Here is a 17,743-nt window from a genome sequence, read left to right as displayed (position 1 = left end):
AACTTTATTTACTTTCGCATGTGGTTTGGGAAATAGAGAGGTAGGTAGTCTCACGAGTCGTCGTCGTCGTCGTCTAACTTCATTTCATAATATTTGCGGTCGAATACAAATCCATTGGAAATTAATGAGATGTCGTTTACGCCAATATTATTTCTCGATAGATTACCTATAGGTAGGTACCCGAGGTTTAAAGATTTTTCAAATTATGCCCTTCGAACATATTCGCCATTTAGGGTTGAAAATGTCTCTTAAATTAAAATTCGAAAAAGTTTGCATTTTTCGAAAACTATACGAAGACTATAGGTAGGTACTCACATATAACGTGCCAACGACGAAAGGTTTAAATTCTTCACGTTCCGCTCGTTTCATTTAGCATTAGTTTAATTAATTTCACGGGTAAAAGGTACGTCGTCGAGCATTTACGCGAATGTAATTTATCATTTAAGCATATTTACGGACGAGAGAAATATACTATGTAGTAAAAAGCCGGCAAAGGAGAGGCAGATGGGCCTCCACCGCCGCTGATGCTCTTTTACCAGTGTATGAAATTTAATGTACCTAATACTCTCGCGTAGGTACCTACTTCCGGCAGAAAAAAAAAGTCAGAAACAGTTAATCCTCGACATTGTTATGCACACGAGTATGTATAGAGATGCGGTGAACTTGAGGTGTATTCGAAATTTCAAACGACCGTATATGCGGTTAATTTTCAAAACACGAGTGATGTAAACGTGAGCTTATAGTAATGTATTTTTAGTTTTTTTTTTTTTATATATATATAGACTAGATGCTGAGTAAGGTAGATAGGTATGCGCGTCTGGAAAGTTGGCGAATTCGAGGTCTTATAGAAAACAATCGACGGTGAAAATGGAAATTTTCGCTAATTCGGCGCCGAGAATTATTCGACTATCGAAAGGTTATGCGAGGTTATTTTCACCGGTTATGGCTGCTGAGTGGAAATTTGCTGTAAGATATTTTAATGGGTAGGAATTATTTATGTGATTAAAGATTTTAGAGAAGATGTTTTTTTTTACAAGGTAAGTATTGCTATAATTGAGGTAGGCATTGCTGAAGTTTTCTAGAATAAAAAGAAAATCGTGCTGTCGAGTGTTTATAAGGGCCTCCTTCAATATTTTTCGAACAAAGTCGACTGTCTTATCTCGAGAGCTAACCACGCTTCGGTACAAGATAGGTTCCAAATTTTAGTTTTTTAACAATGGTGTGAAAAAAAAACTTTGAGATCCTCTCTGAAATATTGAAGATTATTGGGTGGGAGTGATTTCGAGTTGGCATTTCAAGAATGGTGTAATATCATATGAGATCACAATCACTCTCCTACCCTCTTTCAGACAAGACTTAGGGGTCAAAAGAAATTACATGTAAAAGAATCAGTTTTTAAAATATGAATTAATAAGTTATTCTAAATAAAATAAAATAAAAAATAAATGCAGGAAAATACGTTGAGAATAGAACATGTTCATTTTTTGAAAAAAACCAAAGAACTTTTTTGCTCAAAAACTAATGATAAACTCTAAAACTGATACTGCACTTGCATTCTGGGGAAGAAACAAAACCCTTCTATGTAGATAGGATATTCCTTATCCAAAAGAGAATTATTAGGACAATGTTCAACTTAGCCCCTACCTAATCCTGTAAACAAACCTTCATTGATAAAAAAATTATTACACCATCCCGCCATCCCTATATATACTACAGGTAAGTATCAATAATGATATAAAAGAACGCTATTCAGCCTTCAGTATTCACCAACAAGTAACTATAATACCAGAGGGATAAGTAAACTCAATCATTGGCGATCATATGAGGACTAAAGTCAACAGGGAAGGAATAGATACTACTGAGGTCAAAATCTTTAATAGTCTCCCAGTCTCCCTCCACAACTCAGAGATGTCCATAATATCAAGCTGTTTAAAAAAGCTCTTCAAAAATGGCTATTAAAGGAGGCATTTTATAATGTAGATGAGTTTCTGAGTAAGTGAGTAAACTCTAGCCCTCTATTTAATTATTTTATATTCATTTCATTGTATTGTGTATTTATTGATTACTATTGATCTTCATCCAAATTCTCATCATCATCGTGTCGTATTACCACTTGAAGGTGATATCACATAAAAATCAATGTCGTACCCTAACGCCGAATTGGGTATTTGGGCTAACATCCTTTATGTTGGTGTTGCTTCTATTGTGTTGATTTCATATCACCCCTATTGACAAAAATTGTGCACACAACATGCCGAAATGCATGCTTTTATGCATATCACACTCATGCGTGAATTTGGACTTTTTCAAAAAATCGCATGCTATTCAACCAGTGAGTAGCATGCTTAAAAGTAAACTAAAAGTATGTACAAAAAGTGCGGAAATTTTAACAGAAAAATTGCTCATAACTCACAGGCAATACTATCGACCTACCAATTTTATTGTGAATTTTAAGACATTCTCAATAGATAATTTTTTCAAAAAAATGAAAAAAAATTTAAAAATTTCTGTGTGCGGGGTTACTGCGTTGTGCAGCCGCCTAACTCACTCTGCCACCTCGCAGCTTATAAGACTAGAGGTTATTTTTGCATAAATGTTATCAATTTTTGGACTTGAAAACATTTTTACTCACTAGTTGCATTTTAGAAAATACTTGATTGCTAGATTGCTTCTGTTTAGCATGCGAAAATGCATATTTTAAACGTGATAATGCACACTTTTACACAAGTCCAAAGTCACGCATTGTTACGCATGCTTTTAAGCATAATTTTGTCAATAGGGACATGAAAATTTATTTTTGAGCGTTCACTAGTAGTTTCCCACTTGCTTACTAGTAACATCTACACAAGCACCTTGGAGTTAGTCTGAAGTCTGGTTGTTTAGAGACCCTGAGCTCCTCAGTGTTGACCTCTATAGATGCTCAAACCAGTTTTAACTAGTTGATTCTGCTAACATATGGTGTGTGCGCCCCCTCCACATCCAGGAGTTAGACAGGGATGCCCAATGTTGTGTAGCCTTTTCAACATCTACTTTGACAACATGATTAAAGAATGGTTAAAAACCAAGCCGAAAGGGCTAGACTTCAAAGTTCAATGACACCCATGTTGATACCCTGCTATTTGCTGATGATCAGGTAGTCTTTAATGACAACAAAGATGACTTGCAGAGAGTGATGTACAACCTTCAGAAAGTAACAGATACACATGGAATGGGAATCTAGTAGCCAAAAACAAAGATGATGGCACTGATGGCCTTTGAGGGGAAAGAGCCAATACGCAGTAACATTGTTGTAAATGGCCTGCCAGAGGAGCAAGTCAGAAGCTTTAAATATCTCAGGTGGGAGCTATCTTATGAAGGGGAGGTCGACGCAAAACTTAACATCAACAAATTCCTGAGAATAACCAGGGTGATAAACCGAGCCATCCCTCCAAGACAAGACAAGCCAGAGCCAAAATTTAAAAAGAATTTACAATACACTGGCAAGACCAATAAATTGTGCTGTATGGAAGCAAAAGCAAAACATGGATGATGATAAAGGATATAAAAAGCAGAGTAACTACAGCGGAAATAAGATTCATGTGAGCCACGACAGGATATACAAGACACAATAGGAAAAGGAATGAAGACATCCTCAAGGAGCTAGGAGCAGAACCAATCATTGGACTGATGAAAGATTACAGCAAGAAATGGCGAAGACAGGTTGATAGAATGCCTGACAAATAGTCCCCTCAAAAAGTTAAAGAATACACTCCAACTGGCAGGAGGAGCAGATGAAGACCAAAGAAAAAACTTGACACATTGGCAAGCAATTCTTCTACATCTACAGTTTCACAGATGGGCTGACCAGCTCACTGGGTCAAAGTTCAATGATGATGAAAAACTTTCGCCCTTGATTTGCTCAGACCAATCTGTCTCTTATTGTCTTAAAATGAAAAAATTCACATTTTAATCCCCTAAAATCTAAAACAGAAAATTAACATTTTTATAACCATTTGAATTTGATATCAATCGGCAAAATTGGTATTCCCTCCCCCCCCCATACTAGTGGGAAAATTTTCAGTGAACCCCCTCCCCCTCTCAAAAAACCTCTATGATAGTTTCCTTCCAAGAAATGGGGCCAAATTATGCTTTGTCTGGGCCCATATTGGCTCTCGACAGCCCTTAGTTTGAGATCCAAAATTTTCTCTAAAAAATTACCTAGAAGTGGTCAATTTTGAAGGATGGGATGTTGTCGACATGACAGACTGAATCAACCTCATGAAAATTATCGAAAAGAAAAAAAACACAAGAGTCGATTGTGAAATTGTGAGGTAAAAACTTCTTCAACAAACACAAGTACATTACATACAAACAAATTTGATTTTTTTTTTTTTGAAAAAAAAGATGTCAGAAATTAAGACAAGGGTGTCCAAAAGTTAATACTTACAGTAAATACTTTGTGTGTACGTTTTTCTGAAAAATATTTCCATCAAAGTAGGTACTTTTACATCACTTCCACAAGGATCTAGTGTATCAAAAAGACACCCCAAACTCCATTTCCCAATTATTAAGGTTTTTCTTGTCAAACAACACTGTCAGTAAATCTGGTATAAGTACTATCTGAAAGCATCTCCACAACAACTCCAAAAGTACGTATTATTTGATTGAAGAAAGTTTAGGCTCGGCTCCGAAGTGACGAATAGTTGTCAACTCTCGGTGGTGTCGGCGGCGTACAACATAAACACTTGCGGCCGTTGTTTAGAATTACACGACTGTTGGCAACTTCCATTAAAAGTTATTACTCAAGATGGAAAATGGGCGATGTTTTCGGGGCTAATTATGCACGTAACAACCTACTAAATGCATACTGTTAACGGCTCCGTGTACCTGTTTTCTTTTACTTTTGTATAGGTACCTACTCGTAGGCATATAGTTTATACAACACGTTTGCAAGTTGGTTGCGGTTTCGGCGGAGTTAAACTCACGCTTTCGCGCTCTTGTTCCCTTGACGAAAGAAGCCTTTGCCATTTTCGGCTTCTTTTGATCAATTTTATCCAAGGTTAAAGAGATTTTCGAGCCTAATATTACGACGCCTCTCGCGTATGAGATTAAAAAATTAATTGCGGTCGTATCATAATCCTTAATATTTCGACGATAATTCTCGGCTATATACTTGACAAGCGGATTTGCTCCATAGTGAGTGTGTAGCAATTTCGTTTATCCTTTTCGCCTCATACTATACAATGTACGAGTATGTTCGAGTAAGTATACGTGTAGCTGTACCTACTCGTAGTATGTGCTAAATGATATTTACGTGAGTAGTTTATTCTTTATAGAATACCAAGGTAGGTAGTAGGTAGGTACATACGTGATATTAAATAGAACACCGTGGAGTAGGTAAAAAAAGAGAAAAGGATAACGCAGATACAGAAAAGAAAGTATAAAGACACCGAAAGCAATCAAAAGGATACAAATATTTTATCTTTTTTTTGCCTGACTGATTTTCAACTGTAAGACGAGTACGACGTACGTATGTACCGAATATTCGGATACGAGTAAATATGCTAAGTTTTGATTATTTATATCTTACTTTCGTTTATGGCTTTTTGGTAACAAGTTCGCATGAATGGTACACGTATGATATGAGTTGTAAAAAGGTAAAGGTATGTATAGTGAGTACGAATAAGTAGCTTCGTATAATAGATGCACACAGCTATGCCCTACACACATCTTTATGGTACATTGCACAAGAAAACATGAATATTTTTGTTCTTATTTTTATCGTGTCCGAGCTTTAGCTCTCCCTAGATCTTACTCCTCCATTTCTGCACCAGCACCATGGTACTGTCGTACATTTTCTCCATAGTACGATACATAGCAGCATCACATACTAACAATACAAAATTTCAACGTGCTTCTTAATCTCTTGCAAGATCTGAGGACCGAGCAGCCTACAATACGAGTTGAGTCTAGAGTTAAAGCACGTACGCTATGCTGCTCCTTTTCGGTATCAAAAAAACTGACTTGTTGCATGGGCCTTCATTTATGGTTGCTAGGGCTACCCCGCCAGCAGAGCGGGCTTGTGGATAGCATAGCATGACAAGCGAAGGGGAAGTTGCATGCATGATCTAATAATTTAAATACACTTACAAAATAAATAGAATACCTATACTTAATGATAGTATAATTACATAAATAACTAATAAAGAACATGACCGAGTAAAATAGGCGATTTAGTCTTGTCCTCGGATTTTAAAAACTAACCAGCGGAAGTAAATCACCTAAAAAGCCTTCTCAAGGGGTAAAATTCCAATTTCAGTTTAAAATTTTCTACTTTGACAGATTGTCAACCGAATTTTATCAAACTTGCAGGGGTGTTGGAAACTATCTTGTGTTATTTATGAAAATTTTCTGAAATTTTAGCTTTTAAATGGCACTTCAGTAAGTTCTTTCAGAGGTGCAATTATGAAAAATGTATACAAATAGGTACTTATATTGTGTATCTCACCTAACCTATCTACAACATGATATTTTTTTCAGAATTTGGAAGACCTTCAGAAGTGCCAAAAAGTGATTCGATTCAACATCGCCTAAATTGGTCCATTTGGGCCAAAAAAAATTCACCCAATATAATAAAAAATGCTCAATTATACCATCAATCCAAATTTGGACCGAATTTGCCAATTTTCTTTGTGATTTAAACATTGAATTTCGCGATTTTGAGAACCACTGAACCTCCTTCCGGGTCACCCAAACGGCCAAAATTCATGTCTGGACAAATATCAACTCGAAATATATCATAATATTGCAATTTCAGAGAAATTAAATATCTTTTGATTTTTTTTCACTCGTTTTCTTTAAAGTCAGTTTTTTTTATCAACTTGGAATTTTTTGACTTAGGTATTTTTAATCATTTTAAATCAATTATGTAGTTGTTACGTTTGTAAAATTAATTTGCTTTGTTGTCGAGTTATTCACACTTCATTGGTGGGTTCATTTAAAAATGAATTTGTCAAAGAAATTGAATCAAAATTGATATACAATCATACTAAAAAAATTAATTCAGAATGATCTCAAATATTCATTATCAACACCCCCCCCCCTACCTCCTTCACTGAATTTTGCAGCACTACAAAAAACAAAACAAAAACAGCGAATAAAAATGTTTGAATTCGTAAAAAATTTGAAAAACTCTTTAGGTTAAAAATTACCTCCTAAAACGTAATCCAAGTTCACTCTTCATTCTCAGCAAATTAATCCCATTAACTCATCAGCAGGGCTCGGATTTTTATGCTGGAGCATATTTTTTGTATGCATAGGGGATAGGGAATTTTTCAATTATCTCCACGATTCATGAAATTTCAAGTAAAATGAGCCTAATTTGTTAGAGCATATTTTGGCATATTTTACCATAAAAGCATATAAAAGCATATTTTGGCATTTTTTAGGGAATATTTTGCGTTTTTAGAGCATATTTTACGTTTTTTAGTGGTTTTTAGGGAATATTTTGCTCAATTTCAAATTTTTGCATCAAATTAGTATTTGGCTATTTTTCATTTTTCCCCCGCAAAATTTGTGAAGTTGGCAATAGCTCACTCGTACCCCCTTATTTTTTTTTGTCATTTTTTATTCCTTTAATAATGGAATTATAATTACCTTTTCGTGATTTTAAAACGCTCTGTTTTGCATTTTTGTATCTGAATTTTTGGTATAACACAACAATATTACTAAAATCGTATAGAAATTGATTTTTCCTGTACAACAATGCCCATATCGTTAGAGAATATTTTTACTTTTTAGAGCATATTTTGGCATTTTTTAGGGAATATTTAAGCGCATATTTTGGGTTTTTTAGAGAAAGAATATCCGAGCCCTGCTCATCAGTCATCATAAAACAAAAATAGTTCAAAATTTCCACAAAAAATTCATTCAAAAAGTTACCTAATTCATTGCAAAATAATTTTTCTGAAATCAACATGAAAACATTCATCACAAAAAAAATATTTGAATTGAAAAAGAATAAAATGTTGAAAATCAAATTTGGTAATCAGTGTACTTATACTCGTATGTTTTAAAAAATATGATTCTACATACATTCCCAAAATCAACAACTTTTCAAATTCAAAAATCATCTTGAAAATAATAAATTCTATACTTACGTACTTAAAAAAATCTTTAGAAACCCACCTAGAACAATCCAAAAATTTTCTCCATTATCTAAAAGAAATGTTTTCTTCAAATATTTCAAAAAAAAAAGTTGATTTCACTCATTCCTAAAAAGTGATTTGAAAATTTTCATGCTTATTTCAAGAAAATCCATAGTCAAATTATAAGAAATGGATGAACAAATTTGGAATAAAATTTCTTCAGAAAAACACATTCAATTTATTCAGTCAGTAGGTTCTTAATCATACAAAAATTGAATTTAAAAAAACGATTTCAAAATTAACAAAAAAGTTGTTTTTTTTTTAAAAAAAAGTTATGTTTTATATTAGGTAATTTGAAAAATATTGTGAAAACTTTCAAAAAAATTGATGATTCAATGTTCCCAAAATTAGGAATTTCGCAGGTCCAAAAAAAACATATTTGAAGGAAATATCAGAAAAAAATTATAATTTTTCATAACAATTTGAGAATTATTATTTTGAAATCTTTAAGAAAATGTCATTAAATATTCCCGTAGTCAACAATTTTTTTAATTCAAAAATTATTTTGAAAATTACCAAAAAAGTCAATTCTACATTTTAAAAAAATAAAAATGAAAAACTCAAACCCAAATCATCCAAAAATTTATTCGTTCAAAAAATTCAAACAAATTTGTTCCAATTACTCCAAGAAACCAACTCAAAACTTTCGTAAATTATTTTGTAGATACTAATTTATTACCTACTTCAAAAAAATGACTCAAGAATTTTGAAAATTTTCCAAAAATAGAAAAAAAATCAAATCGCATTCCGTAAAATATCAAAACTTAAACCGGCTAATTAAACATGAAAAATAAAAATGTATGTACTCACCTTTACAGTTCAACCAATCAATTAACAATTCTTGATTTACTATTTATTTTTTTTTTTTGAAAAAAACCACACTGCACCAAAACACTATCTATACAAAAACACTACACTAAAAAATTGCCAAAGGTATTGCAGAAGAAGCTCACATGACAACCACTCTGTATAGGCATCAAAATCAAACTGCAAATCATCACCCGTGTCCAAGCATCACCACACAGAATGAGAGTGGGACTGAAGCAGGGTATGATAAAACTTACAACTGATTATAAAAATTCTTATCTGCAGGTGTTGGAATTGGAGTGACGAGGGTTTAGCAGGGTACAATGGAACATGCAAAAATTCCTTATCTTCGATTTGCTACGTGATTCATCTTTCAACTCACATAATGTATCTACTCGTAAGTTTTCGCCGAATTTTGTAAGAATCTTTCGATTTTCTTTTCGTGATCTACCTTTGCATTCTCTGACGATTTATCAATTTTGGTGTAAGTAAGTAGTGAAATTGATGCTCGCAACAGTTTGAATGTAACGCAATTATAATTAAAATTTTATTTTCACACGATATGAAAATGGTGACTGCTGTCTCGCGTCCTCAGAGATTAGATTGCGAAAATCGAAGGTATTCCAGGAAATTCGTAGATTAACTCGAGCACGTGCTAGAGTAAAACGAGTATACGACGAGAAAGGTATAGAGCAGCAGGCTTCCGAGCTTTACGTACAAAAACACAACAGAAAAATCGAACGATACAACGGATCACTGACGGGAAAAAACACGAGCGTTTGAATCTTCAAGTTGCGGCAAGTTTTTCGGATGCCGTCGGGAAAGTTCGGTTGGCTTCGTTTGACTTGTAATCCGCCTTTTTCGTGTATTGGTTCATTTCCATACGTTTTCCCAAGGGGAAATTTTAATAAAAATAAAGTAATGCATCCTATGATCGTGTTTATATCACTGATATATTTTAATAATCAACAAGTTGCTTTGGAATTCTTTCTCATTTAGAATTTATCTAGTAAGTAGCAATATGAGTTATGATCAGATAGTTTCAAGCCAAAACATCACTTTCTTACTCATCAGCGACCCTTTTTTTTTCGCGATCTTCCCTACAGTGTTTACAGATAGGACAACAAGCTAAAGTATAGGACTCCTGGCAAGACATCCAGGAACGTAGTGAAGTGCTATTCCAGGGCCCAGATTTTGATACTCGATATTTTTTGAAAATTGTAAATGTTGTACCATTCCTTTATAGTGCTCATTTTGGGGTTTGGGGGTCAAATGAGGTAAAAAAATGAATAATGCACCTTGAAAACAGATTTTTGTACCCAATACCGATTGTGTTTTTTGCGAAGTTTTCAATTCTGCACATTTCCTGTAAAGCTCACTTTTGGTTTTAAGGTCGCTCGATTTTTTTCAACGTTTTAATATGTAGGTAGGTATTACCCTAAAGTTTCTCTTTTCTCCAGAAATTTGATAACTTTTTTGTCAATAGTTCAAAAAATGTCTACTTACATTTTTGCTCTTGTTTTTTTCAAAAATCGGCAAAACTTTTTCATTTTAAACAAAATAGCTGAAAATTTTCAGTTATTTGCTAAGAATTCCAAAAAAGATCATTTTTCTCAAAAATTGCACTAAAGTCTCATTTTTTCAAAAAATAATACAAAAGTTCTTGTTTTTTCAAAAATCAAGAAATTTTTTCAATTTGTAGAAAAATGACAAAAAAAATTTGTTTTTTGCTGAAAATTCCAAAAATTTTCAATTTAATTTCAAAAGTTGTCCAAAAGTCTGTTTTTTTACAACAATTGCAAAAAAGAAAGTATTCTTATATTTATTTTTTTTGAACAAAAAGTTCTGTTTTTTTGCTTAAAATTAAATTCTCATTTTATCAACAAAATTGCTAAAAAGTCTGCTTAATTTTCTTTTTTCATGAATTATACATCCTTCTTTCTCACTTGCCCGCATCCAGACATTGCGAGTATGAAATACCAGCAACCAGTTCCCTCCAGCTATCTCTGTCTGCAGCCCTCCTTGTGCCATTCTCCCAGCGGCATTTTGGCAGCTTCCTTGATCAAGTCTGTGTATTGGGTGGTTGATCTTCCCCTTCCTCTCTTGCCTTCTATGTGGCCTTGGATTTTTAGCTTTTCCAGGTTGTCCTGTCTCATGTCAGTTTCTTCGGGTATTTCACCAAAATTGTATCCAAAATAGCAAAAAATGAAGAAAATCCAATACCCGTACCCATATCCAAAAAATTTTGGAATACCCTACCCGATACCCGTACCCAATCCTCTGAAAAGAAATGTTGTACCCAATACCCATACCCAAAAACATTTGGGTATGAAGCCACGACTCTGAGTTTTGTGACCTTCGTGATGTCGATGTCGTGGCTTTTTCCCAGATCCGATTGAGCTTTCCAACTGCTGCCTTTGCCACGGCGGACCTTCTCCTGATTTCTCCAGCTGAGCCTCCCTGATTCATTATCAACGAACCAAGATACACAAAGTCCTATACAGTATTGGCAAAACGAAATTAATTTTGTTTCGTTTTTCATAACGTTATGTAAAATGGAAAAGCAATTCGTTTCCTTTCGTTTCGTTTTCGTTATGCGTCTGATTTTTTCTCATTACGTTTTGCTGAGTGACAGACATCAGTTTCAAAACCAGTGTTTGTGGCAGACACAGTTTCAAAAGCAGTGTTTGTGACAGACTGAGACACTGTTTAAAACCAGTGTTTGAGACAGACACTGTTCAAAACCAGTGTTGGTGACAGACACTGTTCAAAAGCAGTGTTGGTGACAGACACTGTTCAAAAGGAGTGTTTATGACAGACACTATTCAAAACCAGTGTTTGTGACAGACACCGTTCAAAAGCAGTGTTTGTGACAGACACAGTTCAAAAGCAGTGTTTGTGACAGACACCGTTCAAAACCAGTGTTTGTGACAGACACCGTTCAAAACCAGTGTTTGTGACAGACACCGTTCAAAACCAGTGTTTGTGACAGACACCGTTCAAAAGCAGTGTTGGTGACAGACACTGTTCAAAAGGAGTGTTTATGACAGACACTATTCAAAACCAGTGTTTGTGACAGACACCGTTCAAAACCAGTGTTTGTGACAGACACAGTTCAAAAGCAGTGTTTGTGACAGACACCGTTAAAAAACCAGTGTTTGTGACAGACACCGTTCAAAAGCAGTGTTTGTGACAGACACTGTTCAAAAGCAGTGTTTGTGACAGACACTGTTCAAAAGCAGTGTTTGTGACAGACACTGTTTAAAACCAGTGTTTGTGACAGACACTGTTCAAAAGCAGTGTTTGTGATAAACACAGTTCAAAAGCAGTGTTTGTGACAGACACACTTCAAAACCAGTGTTTGTGACAGACACACTTCAAAAGCAGTGTATGTGACCAACACTGTTTAAAGCCAGTGTTTGTGACAGACACTGTTCAAAAGCAGTGTTTGTGACAGACACTGTTCAAAAGCAGTGTTTGTGACAGACACCGTTTAAAAGCAGTGTATGTGACAGACACCGTTTAAAACCAGTATTTGTGACAGACACTGTTCAAAAGCAGTGTTTGTGACAAACACTGTTCAAAAGCAGTGTTTGTGACAAACACTGTTCAAAAGTAGTGTTTGTGACTAGACACTGTTCAAAAGCAGTGTTTGTGACAGACACTGTATTTTTAACCAAAATGGATTTTAACCGCTAAAATGAGGCAAAAAGTGTAACTGTAACCATAACCATAACCAAAATTATTGATTTAATTTTTTTTTAACCATAACCCATACCTAACCGTAACTGATTCATTTTTTTGTTTTGGTTATGTACATGGCCGTTATTTTTGTAAAAATCTCGTTTTTTTCATGTAAAATATGACATTCACTATGATTTTTGAGAAAAAAGGGCTCAATTTGTTTAAAATTTCCTTCAAACTCAGAAAATTCATATTTATTGGCCCTGAAATTGTGGTTTTTTTGTTTTTTTGGCCGCAGACGTACTTTTCTGACATTACAGTGCAAATAATTTTTGATAAATAAAAAAACACCATAACCTTTATTTTTAACCGTAACCTTAATTTTTTCTGGTCATAACCATAATCCTTAATTAATTTGTAATCATCATCAATAATTTTGAAAAAAAATAACCTATATTTTTTTTCATTTTGGTTTCTATTCCTGCTATTGATTATCATTATTTTTGTTTTTCCTTTGTTGACCTTCAGACCTGCCTCGTTGTACCTACTCAGAAATCTCTCATTTTTGCCCAAAATTACCATTTTTTATCAATATCTAATTTCTAAAAAAAAATCCGACTTTTTCCTGAAATTGTGGAAGTCTTGCTTTTTGTAAAAAATGTTCACATCTTGCTCCTTTCAAAATGGATAGCAATTCTAGTCTTTTTTCGTCTAAAATCTTGCTTTTTGACAAAAATTGCAAGAAAAGTATAATTTTTTGATGCCAGGAAAAACTCTTGTTTTTTTGCAAAAATTATCATAATCTTGCTTTTTGCCAAAAGTAGATCAAAATACTAGCTTTTCTGCAAAATTGGTAAATAAAATTCACTTTTCTTCTAAAAATTCCAAAAAGGTGCCCTTGAAAACTTTTTTTTTTGTAATTTTTTTCTGTATTGTGAAATGTTTTTTTTTGGTGACTATTTCAAGCTTTTTTTCGTTTATTACTTTGTTTTATAAAAAAATTGAGTTCCTACGAGCTCTGTAGTTTGCGTTTGCGATTCATTTTTGGGTATTTATGGAGCTACACACGAGGGGGGGATGTTTTCATCTGACTTTTACCTGCAGTTATCTAGTGAATGGACATCCTGCAATTATCCGGCTGTGCTATTAAAATAAAACAAAAAATTCAGTTAATTGGCTCCGATACTCAAGACTCAAATTCAAGTAACCCATATTATAACCCGTCGAAAATTGCAAAAATATACAAACTCGCTCGACCAAACGACAGAAAACAGATTAAAGCTCACTAAAAAGCAAGTATCATTTTTGCACTCGAGACCATATACAGTCAAGGGGGAGTAGGTAATTTATGAGAGTAAACCTTAGATAAAGGGATACAATTGAACTGAGACGGCGCCTCTTATAACCGAGAGCTTACAATTACACAAACCATAATTGTACTTTACGATGCTATACCATTATCTTAAAGCAATGGCAACCACCCAGCAAGACGCTAAGAAAAAAGGTATTATGAGTACAAGGAAACCGTTAAGTGTGCGGTTAGGTTAGTTCTAAAACATGATTAAGTAATATGTCCAACGGACGTGCTAATGTTTACCAAAATTCTCCTCCAAAGCAGTACATAGGTAAGGTATACTTTACTTTTGCGGCCAGCTTCGTCGTGACCTTTTACGTTTTTATGAAATTAACGCTGGAAAAATTGTTTTCTTTTCTTTTCCCCTTTAGCAGCGAAAGATCAAAACTGAAAAGCAACAGTTAAGTATCCGGGTACACGAGTTCAAGTTTTGTACACTCGTGAGAATACCATGACGCATTCTATAGAGATGGGTAATTTGAATACGCCAAAATGAGCTTTCTTCCCTGTTTTTAGCGGAGGGGGAAAAAATGAAATAAAAATATCAAAAGACGAGCCGATGAAAAAAAAAAGTAAAACGAAAAATAATTATTTTTTACCTTCGCTTTTTAATTTGGGCCTTATACACGCGGACATTTAATCGTGCCTTAATTAAAAACGTAATTTTCTCGGCTAAATTATTCATTTAAAAATACATGAAAATTTTGCCATTTAACCGTAGCATCGTTGCAGCAAATGATACGGACGAGTGCACGTCTTGTGATTAAAAAACGAGGAAAAAAATGCCAGAATTTTTTTTACACCGCGAAATTACCAGAGAGTAGACGAAAGACGAATAAAATTCAAGACGTTTATTACGTCCGTCGGTATCTCGAGGAAATTTTTTCGCTGGTCGTTGGTCGTCGTAACATTTTTCGTTGATGTAGCGTGCTTTCAACGTGAAATCAAATTAACCAATTTCTACCTCACGTAAGAGCCACAAATTAGAATAAATGAGCGAAACTTTATTTTCGTTCCATCACATGTACCGGCTCTCTCGACTTGTAATTAAATTTCAAACAGCCAAGTAAAAAAAAAAGAGCAGATACTCGACGTTAATGCTTTTTTGTAATATTGACTTTCGAGTAATTGAAAAATTCACGGCCCAATACTTTCGGCAAACTGATTTCCGAATAGAGTGAAGACCTCGTATAATGAATAATTTTTTTGGTAATGTAGGTACCTATAGGTAGGTAAGGTAATTCGAATAAAGCACAAATCGATGTGCGCTTTTTAGATGGAGAAGGAGAATTTTTCATAGCATTTTATACTCGCGTATAAGGTTAATTGAACAGCGGTGAAATATTTTTACATGAGAAAAGAGCTCGCGTATAGTATAGCTAAATGATGCATTCAGTGTGCAAATATGAACCGAGACCATATAATTTCGAACGATTTAATTTCGCGAATTTCATTCAATACGAAGCTCTAGCTGTAAGTATTCGGTTTCCATGTTTTGTTCGGTCGTTATATTATACTCGAGAAAATAGTACACTATTCAACTGCAGAAAGCTCCAACGTTTGTCGTCACCGTTTTAAATTTCGCTAACGTTTTAAAAATTTAAATTCGCTAACCGGTGAAAAAAATTTGCGTCACGATAATTTTGACGCCTTTTAAAAATTTACATTTGAAAGGCAAAATCATTCGTTAAATTTTCATGAAAGCAAAACAACATCGCATCGTCGTCGTCGAACGAGTTACGATTAATACATACACTTTTCTTTCGTATACGAGTATATCTACCAATTTCCAACGTCAATTATTATAGCGCGTTTTGTTTATTTTTTTAAATACAATTTACTCTCTGTTCGCTTGTACCTATATAGCGCATTGGGCTGATTATAATCTGCCCATTAGGTACTGACACTGACACTGACAGTGAGGCAAACAATATTGAATCATTTTCATAATCGGAATCAATATTAGTCTATACAGTCCAAACCAGAAAAAGTGCTCTAGAAACTGAAAATGGGGGCAGTTTGGGGGGGGGAGTTAGCATTTCGTAAGGGTTGGTTGAGCATGTGCAAAAACCAGTATTTAAAATTTTTGAAATGGAGCATCGAGACTCCCATTTTCCAAAGTTGATTGGGGGAAACAATTTTTTTTTTGATTTGAAATAAGTAGGTAGGACATTCATACGAGTCTAAAAATGTATTTTTTTAAGTAGGATCCGGGCGCACTTGCGTGCTGCGGACATTTGAATGCGGTTTTTAGTCAATTTTCTTCATTTTGTGCCAATTTTCCTGCTTCTTTTAAAATTTATAAAGTTTTAGACTTGAACTTTTTTAGGAGGGACCATACAAAAAATAAGTGGTAAGTATTTTCTTTTTTTTTCTGCACATTTGATGAAATGTTGGGTCCTAAATTTTTTGGAGGTGGTTAAAAAAGAAAATCACTATCATTTACGCTGTTCTCGCGAAATTTCAACCTATTTTGATGGGTTACAAGACGGCTTTTCAAAGATTATAGACGATCTTTTTTTCTGTTAAAATGTAGCCCCGGTGGTTGTGGAACTTCACCCACACGTAATATTGAGTATGGGTATGAAAATTGTGGATGTTTTTGTACAATGAAAAAATAAAGAAAATTCACCAAAAATCGCATTCAAACGTCCGTAGCATGCAAGTTTGCAAGTGTGGCCGGATCCCACTAAAAAATACATTTTTAGAGTCGTATGAGTGTCCTCTACCAAATGAACCCCCCCCCCCCCATCATACCTACCTGTCCATTGAACACTTTTTTGTTCTTGGACTGTAGACTATATTTATTTTTAATTTTTTGGTTTGTTTTGTTTGTTTCTCTTTCTTTTTTTCTCTCCTCCTTCAATCTGTCAAATTTTTTTTCACATGAACAATGTTACCATGGAGGCCCCCTCGCTTGCGTAATTGCGCATAGGGGGGGGGGATATTTTGTAATTTCGAAATATTTTTAGAAATAAATAAATATTGATTGATTGATTGATTGATTGATTGATTGATTGATTGATTGAAACAATACAATTAGGTATCTAAACAGAACGCTAAACTCACTGATAAATGAATGATCCTTTCAAAAATGACGACTGACGAGGTTTTTTGGCTTGACCCACCCCCCTCCTCATTTTACTATTAAATAAATTAATGACCTAACTAGATGATTGGAAAAAATAAAATCTCTTGATAAACTGGAAAAAATCAATCAAGATCTAATAGCTGCATTCAAGTAAGTACAGAATGAGAGGAATTTATTTTTAATGTAAAATGTTTCTTCTTTTGGCATAGGAAACAATCCAGTTCATTTTAGGAAACATGTAAGAATTTTTTCTAAAAAAGTGTAATGTTGGAAGGTGAAATTGAAAAAATCAAAACTTCTTCGAAATTTTCTAAAAACTCGGTATTTTTGAAGAATTTTTCCGGTAGCAGACACAACTTTTCAATATTAATGCGAATATATTATTCTCTAACAAGCTCTAATCCTCTAAAATTGAAGACAGTATGGGCAAATAATATTTTCAAAGATAGGCAATTTCACTTCACGAAATTAATTTTTTTGCTCGACTTGAAATGTCACACTATTTCATTTTAAAAGTTCAACTTCAGAATCAAATCAACAAATTTCAGTTTAAAAAAACTTGGTGAAGCTTGCATTTTTTTTTTTAATATAAAGAATTGCTCATAAGTCATAACTTTTTCA

At 34.1% G+C, this 17,743-nt stretch overlaps 1 protein-coding gene across 5 annotated transcripts in view; it reads right to left on the bottom strand.

Moving 5' to 3' along the window:
• The window catches only part of LOC135831202 (uncharacterized), a 572,431-nt gene that overhangs the window by 219,993 nt on the left and 334,695 nt on the right, over positions 1-17,743 (bottom strand). Inside the window, exon 1 of one of the 5 annotated variants that reach the window (XM_065343507.1) lies at positions 8,997-9,741. The exons of the other annotated variants lie outside the window; for them this stretch is intronic. The gene's annotated coding sequence lies outside the window, so the exon portion shown is untranslated. Of the gene's footprint in view, positions 1-8,996; positions 9,742-17,743 lie in introns of those variants that run through there. 5 annotated transcript variants of the gene reach the window in all.

This window comes from Planococcus citri, chromosome 1, assembly GCF_950023065.1.
Source record: "Planococcus citri chromosome 1, ihPlaCitr1.1, whole genome shotgun sequence".
Classification (NCBI taxonomy): domain Eukaryota; kingdom Metazoa; phylum Arthropoda; class Insecta; order Hemiptera; family Pseudococcidae; genus Planococcus; species Planococcus citri.
Note: the sequence above shows the minus strand (reverse complement) of the source record. Positions and strands in the feature narration are given on the sequence as shown.